The sequence below is a fragment of the Platichthys flesus genome, chromosome 22, assembly GCF_949316205.1.
Source record: "Platichthys flesus chromosome 22, fPlaFle2.1, whole genome shotgun sequence".
NCBI classification, from domain to species: Eukaryota; Metazoa; Chordata; class Actinopteri; order Pleuronectiformes; family Pleuronectidae; genus Platichthys; species Platichthys flesus.
Window position 1 is genome coordinate 6,408,675 of NC_084966.1, and position 20,212 is coordinate 6,428,886.

Genomic DNA, 20,212 nt, shown 5'->3' on the forward strand with positions numbered 1-20,212 from the left:
AGCAGCTGGAAAAGAATCAGTGCATGTTTTCAAATGAAAGAGGGAGAGAGAGAGGTGTGTTTGGCAGTTGGTGCTTGTGGAGTTTAGGTTGCAGATGAGAGGAAAAAGAAACGGTCTGAAGTTTGAATCGATCACAAAATATGTTGATGTGCACAAAATTGTGTCTGTGAAAGTCTGAATGTGCAGAATAACACAAGACGCTCTGTCTCTGCGTGTTTGTGGGGTTGAGAGAGAGAGAGAGAGAGATGCATGTTTTAAAGCAAATGAGCAGAGTTGGTTTCCCAGTGTGTGTTTGTGCGACAGAGTGGCAGACACATCCTGTGTGTGTGCGTAAAATGGGAGATCCCTCGGCCTGTAGATGGAGCTACACTCTACGCTTCTCTCTCTTTTATGTCCTCCATCTGAACACAATGAATGCATTGTTCCCCCCCCCCACACACACTCTGCCCCCCTCACACACCAACACACACACACACTCTTCTCTCTCTCCTCTCTCACAGATTTGGTATTTATGTTAATGTACACCTCTGTGGATCTCTTGCCTCCCAGTGGTTAGATACCTTGTTGATATGTGGCTTTGCGTGTGTGTTCTTGTGTGGTTGTGTGTTTCTGTGTGTGTGTGTGTGTTGTGGGTGGATATGAGCTCAAGAGGGAAGCTGCAGGGGTTGAGGAGGGTTTAGGGAGTCAAAGGACAAATCCTGAGACTTTTCCTTCCCTCCAGAAAGCAGGAAGAGGAAGAATTACAGTAAAATAAAAAACCCTGGCGCTACATGGACAACTGAGGAGGACAAAAGGTTTATTAGTTTCAGTGCTGGGGTCTGTCAGACTGGGAAGGTGCACCATGAAGACCAAGGCAGAGCACCACAGGCCCTGGTGCAAGAACTGATCTGTATAGAGCGTTTGATTTACAGATTGTATGTGGTGTATATTATCCTTTTATGCCATTTATATTTTAAAGTGTAACTATAAACTGTATTATAAATAACTTTACGATACATTTTCCTATAGAAACTAACTCTACATTATCATCTCGTCTGCATTCAGTAAATTACTGCACACAAACCTAGTTTCATTAATACTTCATGACTCTTGTCTGTTGTCTCATTTGGACACGCATGGACATGAGTTCATAATTATTTTTCATGTTGTTGTTCAGTCAGCCATCTTCATGATGATCATAAATGTGACTCAGCAGATATGCTGATGCAGTCGCCGCTACAACATGTAAATATATCAATATTGATCTATTAATGATGCTTATAGGACTTTTAACAGCAGCTCAACTCAGTCGAGACTCTGGACTCTTTAACCTGGCACTTTAAGGTTTTAAAATAACCAATATTCTTTTCTTATGATACGTCTTGGGAAAACCACCTCCTTCCCTCTTACTGCTCGTACCTCCATTGCAATTCACGAGGTAGAACCCACTTCTCTTCGTTCCTTTTGTCCTCATCTTCCCCTCGGCGGGAAATCTAATCATTACTCAGGGTATTAATAAAAAAGTTATGTGCATTACAGCGTCGGTTATTATTCTCGCCACTCAAACGGTGTGTGAAATAGAGCTACAGTCAGGTCATTGTTGATCCCCACCTCTAATAGAATAATCAATCTTGCTTTTGGCAAGTCTGCGGGATTAATTATTAAGGACTGAACACTTACCGGCTAAGCACAGCACCGCGCGCCCGTCTACCTGCATCGCCGCGTGTCTTCCGCGGGAAAGCGCTCAACCCGCCATGAATTGATTATCTCCCCGCTTATCTGCAGACAACAACCCCCCCCCCCCCCTTCCACCCCCTCTGTATCCCTCCACCTTTAAAACAATAGTATCTTTCCAGTTTGTCAGTCACAGATTCATTTCGTGTAGAACACTCACAGAAGGAGGATTAACAGTATCTCCTTATACGCTTGCGATAAACTCTTATCTCCCGCTTTCCCCCCCGGAGCACTCCGAGGGTGCACGTTGACCTGTTTTCTTCTTCTTTTTTTTATTCCTTTTTCTCTCCCCTCCTTTTTCCTGCTCGGCACCTCGGCGATTTAATCGTTTAACCGCGCATAATCTGGTTGCGTCTCCCAAAAATTGGTTAAATCCTCCTGCAAGCGGGGCACGTTTCCTTTTCGGCGCAGTTTTGGGGAGGGGGGGGGGGGGGGACTTTTTTGGGAAAAGGTGAGAGGGAGGTGAGGTTTGTAATGGATGGATTTCGTAGAGAAAGGACAAACACAGAGAAGGAGCCGCAAATGTAATTAGGCATCGGTTTATAAATGTGCCAGGAGGGGAGGGGAGAGGGGGGTGGGGGGGTAGAGCAGGTACAGTCCATCACAATATAAAGATGACAAGAGGTTGAAGGATCTAAACATGGCCTGTGTATACGTGTGTTTATAGACGTGTGAGTACATGCCTGTGTGTGTGTGTGTGTGTGTGCCTCGGCTCACACTGTATGTGTGTGTTCATGGTTTACATCCAGCAGGTAAACTTTGCGCAGCTGCGGCATCCTGTACACTCAGCGGAGGTTTACACAGCATAAACGCATCACTTCCTCCCAGTTGAGCGCGGCGTAAACCCAGTGCAGCACACCCACTGGGACGCCGGGGCTCCGTCCTGCAAAGGGAGCAGGAAACGTGACGTTACCTTTTGGCCCCGGCGCTCTCTGGGTGGCACTGCCATGACGTGGCCCAGGGATTAGCCCGATGACAGTTTGTATCCATTAGGGTTACGGCTTGGTCACAGTGCAAAGAACTCACATCCTCTCCCTCTCTCTCTCTCTCTCTCTCTCTCTCTCCCAGGCTCTTAAAAGGACATTTCTCCTCCTCGCTCACAGGCTCACCTGGGTGACATATTGTGAAGGATTTCTAAATATCCCGGGCGTTTTGCTTACTCCTGCTCAGAGTGGGTGGTTCTGCAATGCCACGTGTGGAGTTACAGACCATTTGCTTCTCTTTATGTCTCATTTACATTTTCCTCCCGGGTTTTTTTTGCAGTGCTTGCTATGTGTAATTAGATTTTTTCGCGTGTACATCTTTTATGTCCTTTAGTAAGCTGAAAAGAGGACAAGTGAGTCAAAATGGAATTGGGAGGCCATCCTCTTATGCTTCAATCAGTCCGAGTTGATGTATATTGTCGGTGTACAAAAGCAAAATGAGAAAAAGGCTTTGACCTTCCCAGGGCGATGTAAGAAGTGAACCTCGTAACCTTAAAGTGAACTAAACATCCCTAAACCCGAATCCTGCTTCATGAAACACCTTGTCCCTCCAGTAAAGTCCATGTGGTTCTGAAACTGAAGTTAAGTGACCAATTAACATCATTAGAGTTAGAAGAAAAGAACGACTTACATTGTCCTCGCTAGTGTCAAAGTCAAAATATATTTACACCACCCTGGCTTTCACACCTTTAGTTCTCACTGTTCTTCAGTGGTTCCCAGCCTGTGACTGGTAATGAGGCAGTGTCTATTCTTAACCCTTTATTAAAGGCTTCACATGTCTCGGAATTCTCGCAATTCAACCCAAACAACGTCTTTCTCGATATATTTGAATTGGTTTTTAGAGACTTTTCAACACTTTTCAACAATAAAAGGGGAAGAAATATACAAATATCCACAAAATGCAAAAATACAAAATAAAAGAATACAGCACCATTAGCAGATCTGAGAAAGTTTGGAAATATGATTAATTTAGTCCAGTTCAGTGATTACTGGCCAGGCTGAGGTAGTAGATTTGTTGGCAGGAATCTGTTGTGCATTATTTGGAAGAATATATATTAGTACAACACAACATTACTGTGGCCTTTCACAATAGAGGTTATTGTGTAAGAAGACGTGGTATCACATGTATTTACAGTAGAGTGTAGCGTTTTAATTCAATGGGGCCCATTGTTTCAACACTAGCTGTTTAACAATTACTTTATTTTTAATCAAGTTCATCTTGAGCCCAGTTGATCTGACGCCAACTTTACAGTTCCCCGACCTCAGAAGGGTCAGTATGTAAATGCTCTGCGGGGGAAAAACATATTTTTTTAGTTTTGATGGATTAGTTTATTCACCACGCACACAACAAACACTTGAGGAAATCTATGCAAATGCCTTATAAAGAAGCACCCAGGATGGGAATATGTAAATATAATATATTCTGAACTGGGGCTTTAAGTTGAAGCTCGTGTGTGGGGAGAAATACACCTCTTCTCGGATCTTAAGAGTGTGGGTAGCAAAGGATGCATGTAACCTCATTCCACATCCGACACTCGGTGACAAATACATAGTTTGGGGCAAATTCCCATTTCATGTTCGACTACACCGCACATCTCAAATTAAGAGCGCGGCATTATCATCGACAAGGAAATACATCGCGTTAATATTCTCACTTCACAGTTGCCAAAGAATTAGTTCAGATCTTCGCATAAATTAACGGTGGCACAGTTTAAAAAATCGCTCGCTCAAGGCCATGCTCTCCGAACAAGGCGCTGAGTGTTGTGCCTTAATTCACCATTTGTTTTGATGTCTGCGTTTGAGGAGTTTGTTTTTCAGCACGTTATGTATGCATTTTTTTTTTTATGGAGAGGCGAAGAGAAGAAAAAAAAAAGAAAAAAAGGAAGAAGAAATCTCATTACCTGAAGCTCATCATGCTGTGTCTCGCGGTGATGCCGGGGAATCGCGTCGGGGGAGCGTTCAACCAAGAACTGAAGTTAACTGCTAGTTTCTCTGAGATCTGCGTTATCAATCATCTCGAGGTGTTTCTGTCAAACGGCCTCATAACATCCACCACTTCAAGTTCCATTCGACACAGTGGGAATCGTTTGTCTCTTTCGTGAATGTCCCCCAGAAGAGAAGCAGAAGTGTGTCCCTCTGTACGTCACAGGGTCGTTCTAGTGGATCCTGTTGATGACGGACATAGGAGCTGTGTTTGTGTTGTAAAGCTAAGTTCAAGTTATGAATCAGGTCCTTTCCCAAAGACAGATGATAAAACCGGACGATAAAGCAATTAAAACACATTTTGTATTCATATATTTGCATCTTTAAGAGGAGGATATTATTTATCATGGCTGTGATTAAAGATGGCCGACACTTTCTCCCACTGTCCAGAAAGGAAGTATCAATCAGCTGTCAATCATGACGCTTCGCCCTGTGATCATAGCATCAAATAACTAATTAAAACCAAACTTACATCAAGAGCAAACACTGGACCAGACATCAGTGTGATCATGTGATTAATCGATTATCTATTAGAAAAATCTATATTTGTATTTAGACCCAGTTTTGGTCCGTGTCCAAACAGACTGTTAACACTGACCTCTGGAATAAGCGGCCATTTTAAGGAAATTAATCAGTTTTGAATTTTAATTTTAAGCCAGGAGACAGAAAATACAGATTCTCCGATGTCTTCTTTAGATGTTGAGTTTGATTACCTGTCATGCAGCAGTAGCCCCCCCCCCCCCCCCCCCCCCCCCCCCCCCCCCCCTCTGTGGTCAATGCCAGGGGAAGTGCTCTCACTCGGGCAGTGCACTGGCTTCTCTTCCTGCTGCATTGTATTCGGTCCTTGACGAGATGTGTTCGTATCACTGAGCTGCCCGTCTCTCCGACTCCATTTCCTGTCCAGTGAAAACCTTGAGTATTGTCGAGTTAGCAAGAGTTGGGTGTTTGTAGTGTGTGGATGTGTGTGATGGGCTGTCAAGGCCTCTTGGTTCGTTACGGCAACTGGAAGAGACATCGAGGGACTCCATTTCTTTGTGGTGGAGTCAGACACATGTTAAAACTTCTGATCTGATTTGAGTTTTGATTGTTAAACCTGATTAGACAAATTTGCAACTATCTGTCGCAGTCTAGTTTAGTTGCCTTTAGAATCCTATTGTGATTAGTATATAAAGTTTCAAATATTTTAAATATATTGAAGCTCTACTCCCCGTCTTTTGACAGTGAAGTTAGAGTAGCTGCACCTCGCCTGAAGTTTTGCAGCATTTTCTCAAACTCGCTGCTGGTCACTGGATTAGCACTCGAAGACAGTTTGCCGGTTTGTTTACGACCACAGCTCCTTTCATTACTGACCAGTATATCAGTGGGATTACTCCATCTGCATTCTACAAGATACATTCAGTGTAGTAGTCCCGTACAGCTCGGGAGGGAGACAGGGTTTGCCTTACCTCACCTGTTGAGGTTCACAGAGCCCATAATGATGAGTGTACGACTACATTGTGTAATTTTTACACATCGGGTGCTGTATTATGCAACTGTTCAAATATCCTGCACGAGTACAGTGACTGTATGGCGGCAGTTGCATCGCTGTTAAACCAAGTCAGAGGATTTCTCAATAGAAATGTGCTTCCTGTGGTGTGTGTGTGTGTGTGTGTGTGTGTGTGTGTGTGTGTGTGTGTGTCAGTCAATGTGCAACAGCTACCTGAAAAAAATGATAAAAAAATGACATAGGCTGCTTCTACTTCATATTTTCCTCCTTAAAAAAGAAAACGTTTGAAACACCTTAGTGAGAATTGGTGTGCGTTTGTCGTAAATCTTGGTTGTAAATTACAATCTGGGTTTAAATTTAAGGAATAAGTGGAGTGAATGGAGGATCCTCACATGCTCTGTGGTAGTGAATGTGTGTGTGTGTGTGTCTGTGTGTGTGTGTGTGTGTGTTCATGTTCGCCTGCACCTCTGTGGCCTTCCTGTGGCTGTCAGTGAATAACCAACCGCCAAGCTGACACACCACGGCCAACATGTCAGGTGCTGTTACATCACACACACACACGTGCGCACGCACACACACAAAAAACACACACCGGCAAATTCGTGCCCGCGAAGCCGCCGCCACCACAAAGGTAATCAGCCACAAACCTGATTGCTCCCTTCAGCCGCGTGACGCTGACCAGACGCCTCGCATCACGCCGCCCGACGTCCTGCAGGTCAAACGGGCAGGAACATGGAGGAAGGAAGGAAAGGAGGGGAGATGCAGAGAGAGGCTACTTCTTTCTTTTTTCACTGGCTGTTCCTGTGTGACAGGAGGGAAGGAGAGAGATAAAGGAAGGAAGGGAGAAGAGGTCGAACACAGGGTGTTTGTGACTTGATACTCAACGTTTTATCCCGAGTGGATACATGGATCACCTGTCCAGAATGTGGAGCATCATCCCAAAAGAAGTTTTTTGGAAGAATTTAATGTAATTGAAAAGAGCGAGTAATAACATATCAGGCACAATGTTGTTGTCTTAGCATCTTTCAGAAAGAAAATTATAAATATCCAATATCAGAATTAATCCTATATAATATCAGAATTACCATATGTAAACACAAATGTAATTGCCCAAATGGAAAGATCTTTTGAATCGTTTCTTTGTGTTTCTTTGTGTTTTTGCAGATGTGTCATTCTTTATTTTATATCATTTACAATAATTTTACGTGTTTTATGTTAACAGTAAGTTTATTTTGCACATCTGGACCGGAGAAACACAATTTTATTCCACTTTACGTGTATATTTGTTGGATGGAAATGACAAACTTGACCCTTGATAATTACATAAGTAACAGAGTTTCAATTGTTTTATTAAAATTATAAATTTAATTCAAAGTGATACCTTTTTGTATCTGTTGTGTTGGAAATCGCTATTATACATTATTATTAAATAGCAGGTATTTCAATTTTTGGGGATTAGGACAAATTTAAAATAACACAACAGGATCCTCATTTTGTTACTCATTTTGATACACATTATAGTGTTTGTTCAATTGTATGTACTGTGTAAATATGAAATGAATCAACTTCCAATGTGTAACTCAGCCAGCACATCTCTATTAAAATCCCTAGAGAGGAATCAGCATCTACTGGCAGAAACATCGGTCTCGTGTTGAGGAGCCTCTCCTCCTTCAAATCGGTGCCGTAAGCAAATATTAAATTAACCCTGAAGGCTCATTATGTGTGTTTAAGTCTTAAGCACGGATCCAGCTTTCACTCAACGTCATGCCACTGCAAATAGAAGTCCACCAGCACAACCAGCAATCTAAAGGGGTCACACGGGTGATTGCATTGTCTGTTTTCATTTCTTAATTTGATCGAGGGCCGCTCTTCCCCGCACAAAAAAGTATTTCCTTTTAATTATCTCAACTTTTCTCCCCAAGCCGTTCGCCTGTCAGCAACTTTAGCTCCAGCCTCATGCTCGGCTGAACATCCCTCCATCCCTCAGCAGCAACTTAAACTTGGCCGAGGCCTTGAACTTCTCTCCGAGGGGGTTGACAGCGCTTCATTTCTGCCTGCCCCACTTTTGGCTGGAGTTAAACTCCCTCCTGGGCCGGGCAGCAACGAGTTGAGAAAGAGAGAAACTCTAAATAAACAAGCCAAGTTTCTGCAATGCAAGTCGTTTGAAGGGGAACGTATGACAAGTTCTGGATCTGTCAGTGTTTCTGTTTCAAATCTAGCGGAGAATGGTCTGTTTCAGAGCCACTGATTGAGGAATCTAAACTTCTCAAGGCTCCTCTGGTTTCCAGACAGCCATCTAAGGATCTCCTCTTTCCTCATGAGTGGAGTTCTAATCATTTCAAAGAATAAATTGCTATTATGAGCTTTATTCTTTGTATTTTACAGAAAAAAGGAGTTTTCCTTTTCCAATTGGAGATCCAGATGGGCAGACAGGGGGCGTTTGTGAGCAGGCGATGACGTGGGTCATGTTTTGGAACCGCGTTTTTACAAATAATGTTCTAATTTCAGCTATTTTCAATTAATCAGAGGATTCTCTGCAGCTCAGGTCGTAGCTAAACACTTTGCTAACCCTAGAACTTGAGACGGCTAACTCTAAGCTACGTGCAGCGGAATCTGACGTTGTGACAATCCATGCAGATTCATAGAAAACGTAAAAACCGCCCAACCTGAAAAAGTTCATCAACATGCCACATGAGGTCATAGCTCAAGACGGAGAAAACAAGACATTTCTCTAATACCTCATTGGGCTCAACATTTCATTACCATGTAATGTGCAACAAGAAGATTTTAACAACCTTAAAAAGCTACTTGAGGTGAAATAGAAGAATAAACGTTACATCACGAGTTTTGAATGACAGCAACATTTGCCTTTTTTGTGCATTTTTTTTCACACACCTGTCACTCAGTCCTCCCTCCTGCTGCGACTTTGTGATATTTTTTTTTGTGTGTCATCACCTAATCACCCCCTTTCAAAGGTGTGTAACTTGTGGGAACCCGCGAGCAGAGAGAGGCGGGGCCCGTTGTCAAGCGGGGGGACTCCACCTCCGTCCCGCAGCCTAACACAGGACGTCTGATCGGCTCTTTGTCGCTGCGTCAAAAGGGGTGGGGGGGAAGGTGGGGTGGGGCGGGAAATTAAAGAAGTGTCACCCGTCTCCAGCCGCTGTTCATTCAGGAGTGATCCTCAATTTGAGCAGTCGGGCCACATTTTCATGCAAATAATGGCGTCGCAATTTTTTCCCCGGCGTTTCCCTAATAGCTTCTTACAAATGATGTGCCATTACAAGGAGGTTTATTTAAACAAATTTAATACGTCTTTAATCAACCCTCGCCGAGCGCCTTTCAAAAGGTCACCCACCACATCAGGGCGGGCTCGATAGATCCCCCCCACCACTTCCACCCCTCACATCACAGTATTAGCTCAGGAAGGGCAGGAGGGGGGGGAGAGAATTATTTCACGGACAACTCATTTCAAGCAAATCTTTATTTACATTTTTATTCAGTAATTAAATTTTATCTCATCGCGCGACAGGGAGGGCGGGGTCTCCCCTCCTTTCACCTCCACTAACACACACACACAGACACACACTCATTTGCTTATGAAGTCATCTAATGGGAGAGCAGGAACGCTCGTATGAACCTATAGTGGCACGTCTGACATGGCAGGGCCCTTGATCTTTTGTGGCGCGCACAAAACGTGTGCCGCGCTCGTGAAGCACACAATAAATGTATGCACAAGCACTTTAGTATCATTTACAAGTAGTAAAAAAATACCGTACTCATAATGCTGTGATGTATTTGCTCTCGGTTTAGAGCGAGCAACAAAAAAAGTGTTTTCACCGGTCGGTACAGACTGAGGCTGGATTGTCTGGTTGTGTTTGCAGGTACAAGTTAAAGTTTGCATCGGTGCTAATTATGTTTATTATGTTTTTGCCTGCGTTTGTTTGTTAGTTAGTAGGATTACACAAAAAATAAATTGTCTGATTTCCAGGAAATTTTGTTAAAGGGTAGGTTCACATCCAGATCAGGGGATTGGAATCCAGGAATTTATTTTTCCTATTTTTTATTATTAATAATTCACAGATCTTCAGAGAAATCTGATATTTAGGGGACTGGCACTCGTGAGACAACACACTCCTCACACAGCACATGCAAACAAGTAAACATTAAAGTGTTAACAGTTAGATTTTACAAACAAACATTTGAACATTTTCATCGAATTTGAAATTTTTTATGCTTGTGCGATTTATCTAGCGGATTGGATCTTTCCAATTAGAATGGAGGCTTGGTGGTTCATTTTACGAGCTACGTCGCTAACCGCACCCGGACCTGTGTCTGTTTGAAATGACACGTACTTAACAGATCCCAGTGAATCACTTGTCCTTGCGCCCGCCGCGTTCTCCTAACTCCTGTTCTGTTGCCGTTTCATTACCGCCGCCACAAAGCGTGACCCTGACCAAAGTCAATAAACAAACCCATTTGAATATGTACAGCAGCCAGATATTTCAATATGCACGATTGGGAGTGTGTCGTATTACGCTGGCGTTATGTGCCGTGACCCGGGAGGTGAACGGTGCCTCCTAGCTCCGCCCCCGACTCACTTTGCATATGCAGGCTCACAGACACACTGCACGTGTATTTAACACGTCGGTAAAACAGCACACCGCACACACACACACACACACACACACACCCCCCCCCTCCTCTGCACTTGTTAACCCGAGGGTGAAGAGTGTGTGTTTTCATCAAAGCACGCATGATATACTTTATTTTACTGTCCGTACAACAAGTGTATTTTCCACTTGGTAAATACGGGAGTCGCTCGGGCGGAGATCTGTTGTTTGACAGCGTCTGACTCATCAGTACTCTATTATCAAATGCCAAGTGTGAAGATCCATCTCTCTTTGTAATAGCAATGCCCATTAAAGCATGGCCAAAACCTTACACCTCAAAATAATTAAATCCCACACGGCTGTTTTGGGGATAAAGTTATTCCGGGGACTCTGTGTGTGTCGGATCACCGCGGCTGTGCCGAGCAGAGCATCTTAATTTTTTTTTTTTTTTTGGGGGGGGGGGGGGTTAACCCTTTCTGCGCTAATGCCTTTTTCTCAGGGTGGCATTTACACAAAATGAATTGCTTGCTTAGACACAGCTAACTAAATAAAAGACAGCGGGGGCTGATACTATGAAAAATGGATTTTCATTACTGTTTCATTGATTCTAGTAAATAAGGGCCCCGAGCCTGCACAGCAAAGGCTGCAAAACGGTAATAATTTAATCTAAGGTGACACAGACCAAAATGTATGTGGACAAAAAAATCATCCCTGAATATTAAACAAGGGCCCCGAGACAAGAGACAGGAGGGGGGGGAGTGTTTGCAGGCGCATTTAAATGTATGCAGATTGCCGTCCAACCTATTTAAAAACAAGAATTAAGTATTCCTGTCATAAATCACGTTTGCCGCTACGGATATGCCTTGTTATGTCGGTGTTTAACGGAAACCTGAAAGGTTAAAGTACTCGGTGCATTAAATTGTACAAGGATAATTAATACTTTTCTCCTGGCTATTTATAAAATATGGAAAATAGAGTCGGCTGAACTGTGACAACACCCTCGTTTCAGGAGGGAAGGCAAAATAGAAAGGAGACGAGCACCCATTCAGGCTCGTGTATACCCTCAAGGCTGCACATCTAAAGGCACATGCTATCTTCATCCTGTTATGGACAGGTAAAAGGAGGGAGTAGTGGGAAATCCAAATTGACTTCCAGTGTAGTTCAGTGGGAGCTCTGGCCCTGCGGGTGTCAACAACCTGACCAGATAATCACCGGTTTGTTACAGAGGTTACGCCCTCGAGCTGAAGGGCTCCCCGACTACCCTGTTGTGTGTTCTTCCTGTGCGTGTCTCTGTGTTAGCCTACACTGTCACTAATTAGCGACTGTTATCAGTAAACTAGTGCAAACTCCCCTAATTTGACAAGTCTATTCCAGAGGTGTTGACCTCTCACTTTCACCGGTGGCAGCTCCGTCAAAACTGGCAGCTTGGGGAGCGAGGTGTCGCGTCTACCTGGCTCTGTCGCACCTTCTTCCGACACGCTGTCAAGGTTTGACTCATGCCCCGGGTGTCAAGCTGACTGTTTGAGTGCTGCGCTGTGCATCAGGCAGCCACTTCGAAAGAGCCGACGTGTGAACGCAAACGGTTGCCATGTCCTTGTTACATAAAAAAGAGAAAAAACAGAGAAAGCAGCGGGTCATTTGGCAAACTGGGCCCTCGCCGTGTGAGCGAAAGGCGACTTGACAAGTGTCCGGGCCCATTACGCCCTGTTAGTCTATCCACTGACTTGTGCTCCAGTGGTTATCATGTGCGCCTTTAGATGATCACGTCAAGTCCAGGAGATAATAGCCTCAACGTACGAGGGCGCAACATCTGGAGCGAGAGGGAAGGTTGCGCTGAACCATAGCAGCAGTTCCCCTTTATATGGGTAAAGGTATAATGTGAGGGTACTCGCTCTTTTTGAAATCACACTTTTATCTCCTTCCCATCTCCCCTCCTCGCTGAAGGTGTTGGTGATGTCCCGTTTATCCCTCCGCCTCTTGAACGCCCTCCCTGCGCCTCCGATAACGCGACCTCTTCCTCCGCCGGCCACGTGGACGGGCATTTAGTCCCTGACCGGACGCGGCACTTAGTCACAAGCTAGCCCTCTCAAGCCGTGTTCGTTACAGCACAGGAGGGATAAGAGAAGAATAGTTAGAGTGATGACGGCACCGGCACTCTGAGCAATGTCCCAGTGAACCGTCAAAGCCACTCAGATCCGTCCCTGTCCCCCCTCCCCTCGCCACAACCGCCACTGACCTTTTCCACATTTGCCAACGTCTGCGCGCCAGCCCTCGTCTGTATCATTCTGATTAGGCCGCGTTGTTATTGAAACAGCACATTCAGACGGGGCGCTGATTCCTCCGCCTTATCCACTCAGGCGGGGGGGGGGGGGACAAATGTCGGTAAAGTGAAATGGAAAAGGACCAAAAAAAAAAACATTTACCCTCTAAACTGAACGGTGCCAAGCCTGATTCAGGACGCCTAATGAGGAAGGCACCCAGGATGCACTCGCTGGCTTTGCTCCAGTTCACATAAACATATACACATAATCTCACAGCGGTGCGTGCGGACTCTCAAGCACAAACATGCATGTGCGTTCATGCAAACAGACGCACACATACAGTATGCACATATTTGCGACGCCAAAGTCCCTACACTCGGGCTCAGCACGTAAAGGTTTATTCACCATCGGCCAATTAGACCTTTTCGCAGCTGTAGGCACCGCTGCCTCGATGCAAGGAGGTTCGACCTCTTCACGTGGACTTTGCATGTTCTTATTGCCCATAGGCCAAAGACATGCAACTTGGGGCTAGGTCCATTGGAGACTGTGAAATGAGGTGTGAATGGCTTTTTGTCTCTGGTGCTGCATTGAAGTCACCACATTTCTCAGAAACGTTCCAAAGGGTAAGACTGTAGGAATGCAAATGTTTGAGTCAGCTGCCGTGGTCAAATTTACAGAGAATGTCTGACACAGTCCATGTGAGACTATAACAGGAACATGTCGAACATCTCTAACACCCGATAGTGAAAACACACAAAAATAAAGAGATGCCGTACACCTAGAACGCAACAACTAAGATGTCAATTTGAGAGGCAACAAGCTTTGAGAGCTTTTGGCCTTAAGGGCCGGTACCGGATTTCTGCAGCATCATTCATCCATTCAGTCTTAAGGCCTCCTGCCTGCTCCACCTAAGATGCCAGACATCTTCCTGCTGTGTTCTTCTTATGTGAAAGGCAAAGTCCATTAAACGTCCGGACCCAATTTTCCAGACAGTTTCTGGAGTTCATTTCGGGTTATGTCGACCTGTCAGTTGAGATCTACTGACCTTCTCCAGCATCAGGGATCTGCACCAAACGTACACACAATGTACACAATCTATTTCCTTCTCTATTTTTTAATTTGAATATACTTGTAGCTCTTTCATTTCACCAAACAACGATTAATTAAAACAATACATTGGCTCATGTTCCTCAGATGTTTCCAGATGAAACAGAGATTTGACCCAGAAACCCCTCGGGGTCACAGCTCATCTCCTCTCGAAGCTATTCCAGCAAAACACAAAGTGCCCCCCCCCCCCCCCCGTAAATCATGTCAATACAGTCGAGTCAATTTCTTTGTCTCACTTGTACTCTGGAGATCATTTTGAATTCAGGTCACTCCTTCTGCGGGTAAAGTGTGTTCCTGAAGTTAATAAAATATTTGCCGTTTGCTTGTTACAATTAGCACAAGATAAACACAAGCCAAATTGTTCTTGTTTCTGCTAATGGAGCTAGCCTCTGGCCACGCTATAATTATTCCTATTATGAAATTAAGTCATTACCTTGCCTCCTTCCTCTTTCTTTTTTTTTATCAAGCAGTGGGAATTAGTTGAAAATGATCACAGAACTGGAGCCGATACGTCTGTTAGGAGTGTTTAGACACCGAACTGCAGGTTAAGGTAGTGTGGGCCTCTGAGAGATTTCATTAGTCCAACGTGGAGTCAGATTTCTTCGTGGTTTGTGGTTGGATTTCATAAGAAAGGAGCCCAAACTGCCCCCCCCCCCACCCCCCAGGCCCCAGGTATCCTCTTATGTCACAACAACCGCTGGGAAGTCGGCCAACCACAGGCCTCGTGTTGGGCAATCTCGGCGTGTACAGTGGGACACCTTCCTTTAAAACGGTTTTATCTATTCAAAGCAAAGGGTGGAAACACCTTTTCTTGATTTACGTGTCATGTTCTGCTCTTTCCCACTCGTGTTCTACTGCAACAAAGACCCAAGTTCCTCCAGACGTTTTGAAAAACATAATACTGAATGTTTGCACCGGTGCAGGTTGAGTTATGTGGTGGATTTTCAGCCCTGTCATTTGACAGGCAGATATGGAAGTAGCGTCTTTATTTCCTCTGCAACACACAAACATTATACCTTTATTTATATTCAAGCAGTCAACCTAATGAATGTTAGTTTAATCTGGATGTAACAGATATTTATTTTTTTATATAAGATAAGATAAGCCATATAAAGCGCTTTAAGTGGTCATAGGAAATTGCACACTTTGTAAAAGTACTAAACAAGTAAGCAAAGATACAATAAAAACAAAGGAAAGATCAAAAAACTGTGTACAATGTAAACAGAATATAACAGTATTGTACATATATGTAATAGAATATTCTTATTGCTTTATTACAGTTAAACACGCGTTTACTTATAACATCACCGTGACAATGATAGAATCAGGACTGTAGGTTCAAGAGAGTGTCCATTCATCACAACTTTATTTATATCTTATTAAATGAGATCATGGTTTTTCAACAGACTTAATATTTTTGAGTTTTTATTTTTTACATTATTCATTTGTATTTCTTTTTAGTTTCTTAGAGAACGTTTCAGAGTGATGACTGAACACGTCACTTACTTCAAGCCCTCGATGCTGTAAATCTAACGACCCACCTTGAAGCAAATCAGACAGAAATAGCCGTGACACACAAGCGCAAGTGTCCGGTTCCTATGAAATAATAACCACGGCCGGTATGTTGTCTTTGAAAGCATGACTCTGCCTCAGGTTGTGCTGTCCCTGCTGAGCCCCTCTTACTTTGTGTTGAATCACTTGGGCCTTCCCCCCCCCCGCACCATAAATAAGTGCAGAAATCACCGGAGCCACAGTTCCTGATTCCTCAAGGATAAGACATTTTTTTTCCCCGAGAAGCTTCCTTGTGACTTCACTGCGAGGGACGAAAGTATCTAGGGCACCGACTCTATGGTCCAAGCCGGGGAGGAGGAAAAAAACAACAACTATGCTGTTTCATCCTTATTCAAAAAAGCCTGTGTGATGAAAATTTAAATGTAATTTCTCATGTACATGTTAAACCATCATCAGCAAATTCTGTCTCTTTCCACAACGACGCCGCCACGACCAGCTTCCCTCTGCCGATGATTAATTGACTCGTCCCTCAGATGAAAAACAATTGGTTTGTCTGTTGTCTGGATGTTTGTTCTAATTGGTGATTGGCAGCTGAAGGACGTTGTTATGGAATATGTGATAACAAGGGAATGAGGGACGTTCAACCGTAGCGAGACGTCCAGACGTCATGAAAAAAACATGAGACGTGTTCGGAGATCGTGCACGATTGGAGGAAACCGGCCGCGATTGATATGTGTGTCTGTCATCTTTAGCAACACAACCAGTGAAGATACAAAAATTAGATGCAATGATGTGAACACAACATTATATTTTGGCGAGTTTAGACTAAAGATGGTGGAGTGAGGTGTCTCACATTTAACGTTTTTTTGACAATCTCAGCGTGACCAGATAATACGGTTACGATCATGTGACTACCACACAATGTCGATAAAGATGGACGACGCGACTGCTGTCCAGAAGTGTCTCTATCGCCCCCTGCTGGCCGGAGGCAGTATGGGTCATAAACCTCATCGGCTCCATGTTAGTGGATTAAACATTAAATTAAGCCATTTTCCAATAGATGCATAGATTCTGTCATAAATAGTTCTAATCAGATTGATGTTTGTTTAAATGCTCATGCATCTGATAAGTGTGACATTATTTATGCGCTTCTACAAGTACAGAGAGGTATTTCTAATTCTATATAACCCTAAACCTTACCAGGAGTAAGGTCAAGGTCCCTCTCTGTAATCAAAGCCAGTAGCATGTAATAGTAACAGTTTAAAGAAAGTCATTTTCCCGTTAGTTTTCCCATGCACTGAATACGGTTAGTGTCACATTCGGTGCCGCTGCACGACCCGACTTTTGTTGGGAAAACACCCAAATGCTCATACAGGTCTGCCAGCCCCTCCAGCTGCTTTGGCAGAGCCCCGGTGCGTCACTTGGACGTGCCACCGGTTGGCTGGAGAAGGGGGTTGCTGAACTCTGGAAACGACCGGTTGATGTTTGCAGAGGTGAGCGCTCTGCCCGGCTTGAGACGAGGACAGGGCGGCGTTCCCAGTGAGGCTCTGTCATATGTTAGTTTATGTTTCAAACTCGAGTGAAGTTGGACTGAGTCTTATATTAAAATACATAAAATACATTTACTGCTTATATACACTAAATGTTGTGATAAATGCAGTTAAGCAGCTCTTTATATGAAATAACTTACCACAAATGTTTCTTACATATGTCTGGTTTGGGGATTTTATCATTAGGATGTTTAAAATCACTGTTCGACTTAGTGAAATTTACATTTTCATAAGCACTTGTGTGTGATATTGGACAAAGACAGAGCAACAATCTGCTGCACTGATCCTCTAAAGATTCATACTGCAAATCTGAATATTTTTATTACTTGAGTAAAAAGCACTGACAACTATATTCTTAAGAGTTTTGTATCCTGACATCCATTTAAATGTCTATAACTTTAGGCTAAACATCCACGCTGCTACATTTCAGTTTTGCTGCTACTCCGTCAAACTGAGGAGGAAGTTTGAAAAAAAGCCATAATTTAATATGATTTGAAATTGTCTTAGAACACCAGTGTGTGTCCTCACACTCTTTGTCTCTTGTGTCTTGGAAGAGTTTCCTGTTGTTTCAGACTGTTTTCACTCCTAACAAACGTCTCTGCAGTTTTGCTTGGACGAGGAGAGAGACCCAGAGTTTCCAGGCGCCTCGGTGCTGCTATGAGGCCTGTTCTCACCTGGCCAAATAAACACAACCCAGGCATAAAGCACTCGGTCGTAAACATGTATCTTTCCGCTCATATAACAGTGACAAAGTGGGCTGCAGATGTATGAAACCTGGCCCCGGCCCTACATTAACATTGCTTTTCCCGCTGATAGATGGTGTTTGGCTGCACGTGCAATGCGTTAAGAGGCCTCTCGCCCATTGGTGGAGAGACACCTGCGTGATTGATGCACGCTATTTAGCAGCGGGAACGAACAAGTGCACTCCGCTCCAGGGAGCGCTCGCCAGCACCTTGTACTGGACAGCTGTGGGTGGCCTGGGGGGGGGGGGGGGGGAGACGGGTGGAGGGAGCAAGGGATGGAGATTAAAAGAGTCGGTGCGGAGGGAGATCAGAAGAGAAAAAGGTGGAAAAACATGAGGGAGCGAGAATAAAAAGTGAAAGAGGAAAAAAAAAAAAAAACGGAGAGACGAAATGTAGAAAGAGAGTCAACGGGAGAGAACAAGAGCAAGCGACCTACATCTGTTACTCATTATCCTCCTGGCCCCCTCTCTGGTAATTGCTCCATCTGACATAACTCACAGCAGACCTCACTTTGACTACAGATGGGAGTTGATGGGAGGGAGGAGGGAGGGGGGGGTAAAAGTTATTCAAGGCAAAGATGCAAAAGGTACGATTGATGCCTTTCACACGGATGGCAAAGAAATACATAATATGATATTTATATGAAGCAGAAAAATTCCCTCCGCCCCTGAGCTCTGTGCCATAAAGCGAAGTTCCATTTTTTTTTTTTTTTGCACCCGCTCTGGACATGGTTCCTATCAGTGATAATAACAATACACTCCCCATGTTAATTGCTGAAATCTGGCAGAGCTGCAGCATTGCTGAACAGAAGTCTGACTGGGCAGGAAAGAGCGTTGGCAGTCAGACGTTGAGACAGGTTGTAAATAAAACCCGGGGTTTGCCCCAGATTTCTTTAGAAACGAAAAGCAAAGAACGAATCGTAAAAATCCCAACCCGGTGTCATTTTTACCTCCAAATGAAGTGATTTAGATAATCTGGATAAAGTGTTGGTGAGTTCTACAGCTGGATTGCCCTGCTTGGAGTTTGAAGTTGCCAGATCTCAGCAATGACCAGTTTTATTCAGACCAGAGCGATTAAAGGCCGAAGTCGAAACAAACTGGAATCATCCTTTAAGCAATGCCCTCCCCATGCCTGACCTTTACCTCTCACGTCTCTGTGAAGTGAGGGAGCAGCAAAAAGTTCCTCAATAAAAAACAGGCGTCCCTAAAAAATAGGAAATTACATGTATGCTAATGGGGGAAGGGAGGCAAACAGGGTGTTATTATAATCAGATTCTCCTCCGTATCTTGCAGGTCATTGAATTCTTGAGGATCTGTTGAGGCCTCTGCCTGCACTTAATCACGATATCTTGAAAATGAGATCCGCAGTCGCCGGGGAGCCGGTGGCTTAATTGTAGATTCAGGAAGGTCAGGCCCCTATTGTGCCCCTTGATGGTCGAGTGCTCTTTTTTAATCAGCGGCGCCGCTCTCACTCGGCTCATTGCAATCATACCGAGCCCCGATGTCGCAGCCGCCGCCGGTAGCGGCTCCGGAATACGCAAGGTGTTGTTCGGGTGTGATGAAGTTGCTGACACGGTGGAAGCAGGTGTGACATCTGGCAGGTCGGCGCAGCTCCCGGCAGCCGTGACACGACTCCATCCTGCCGCTAACAGACAAACATCCAAACGCACGGATCAGCCTCGACTTGAGCCCAGATTCGCGAATTGCCGCAAACGTTTCAAATTCTATCTCATGTTCCCGAAAAAAAACAAAACCGATTATATATTTATTTTACTGATTTACTCACACGTCAGAAAAGTCCCAGTCTCTCCATCAATCACATCACGAAGGCACAGTAGATGTGTAACAATTAACCCGGTGATTTTCTGCTAAATTCATCATTTTGGCAGTTTAAATTTTTTTTTTTTGTATTTGACCGCTGCAGATGTAGGCAATAAAACAGTTGTTATCTGCTTATGTAAATAATGATGGGGGAATGGAAAGTCTTACCTTTGATCAAAAAAGGCAACATTTACAGGTTCCTGCTTGTGATCCAGTTCCTGCAAAACCAGCCAAATGCCTGAAATGTTCTTTGTAAATATATATATATATATATATATATATATATATATATTTTGTTTCTGTTCTGCTGGAACAGAGAAGCAAAGGCCCCAGTTAAGATCAGTGAGTTTCCTTTTTTCATGTTTCTTTTGTGTGCAAAGGAGTTCAGTCTCCTTTCCAACACTGTTTTATAACATCCTGGCCTTTTTCATCCCAACTCCTGCG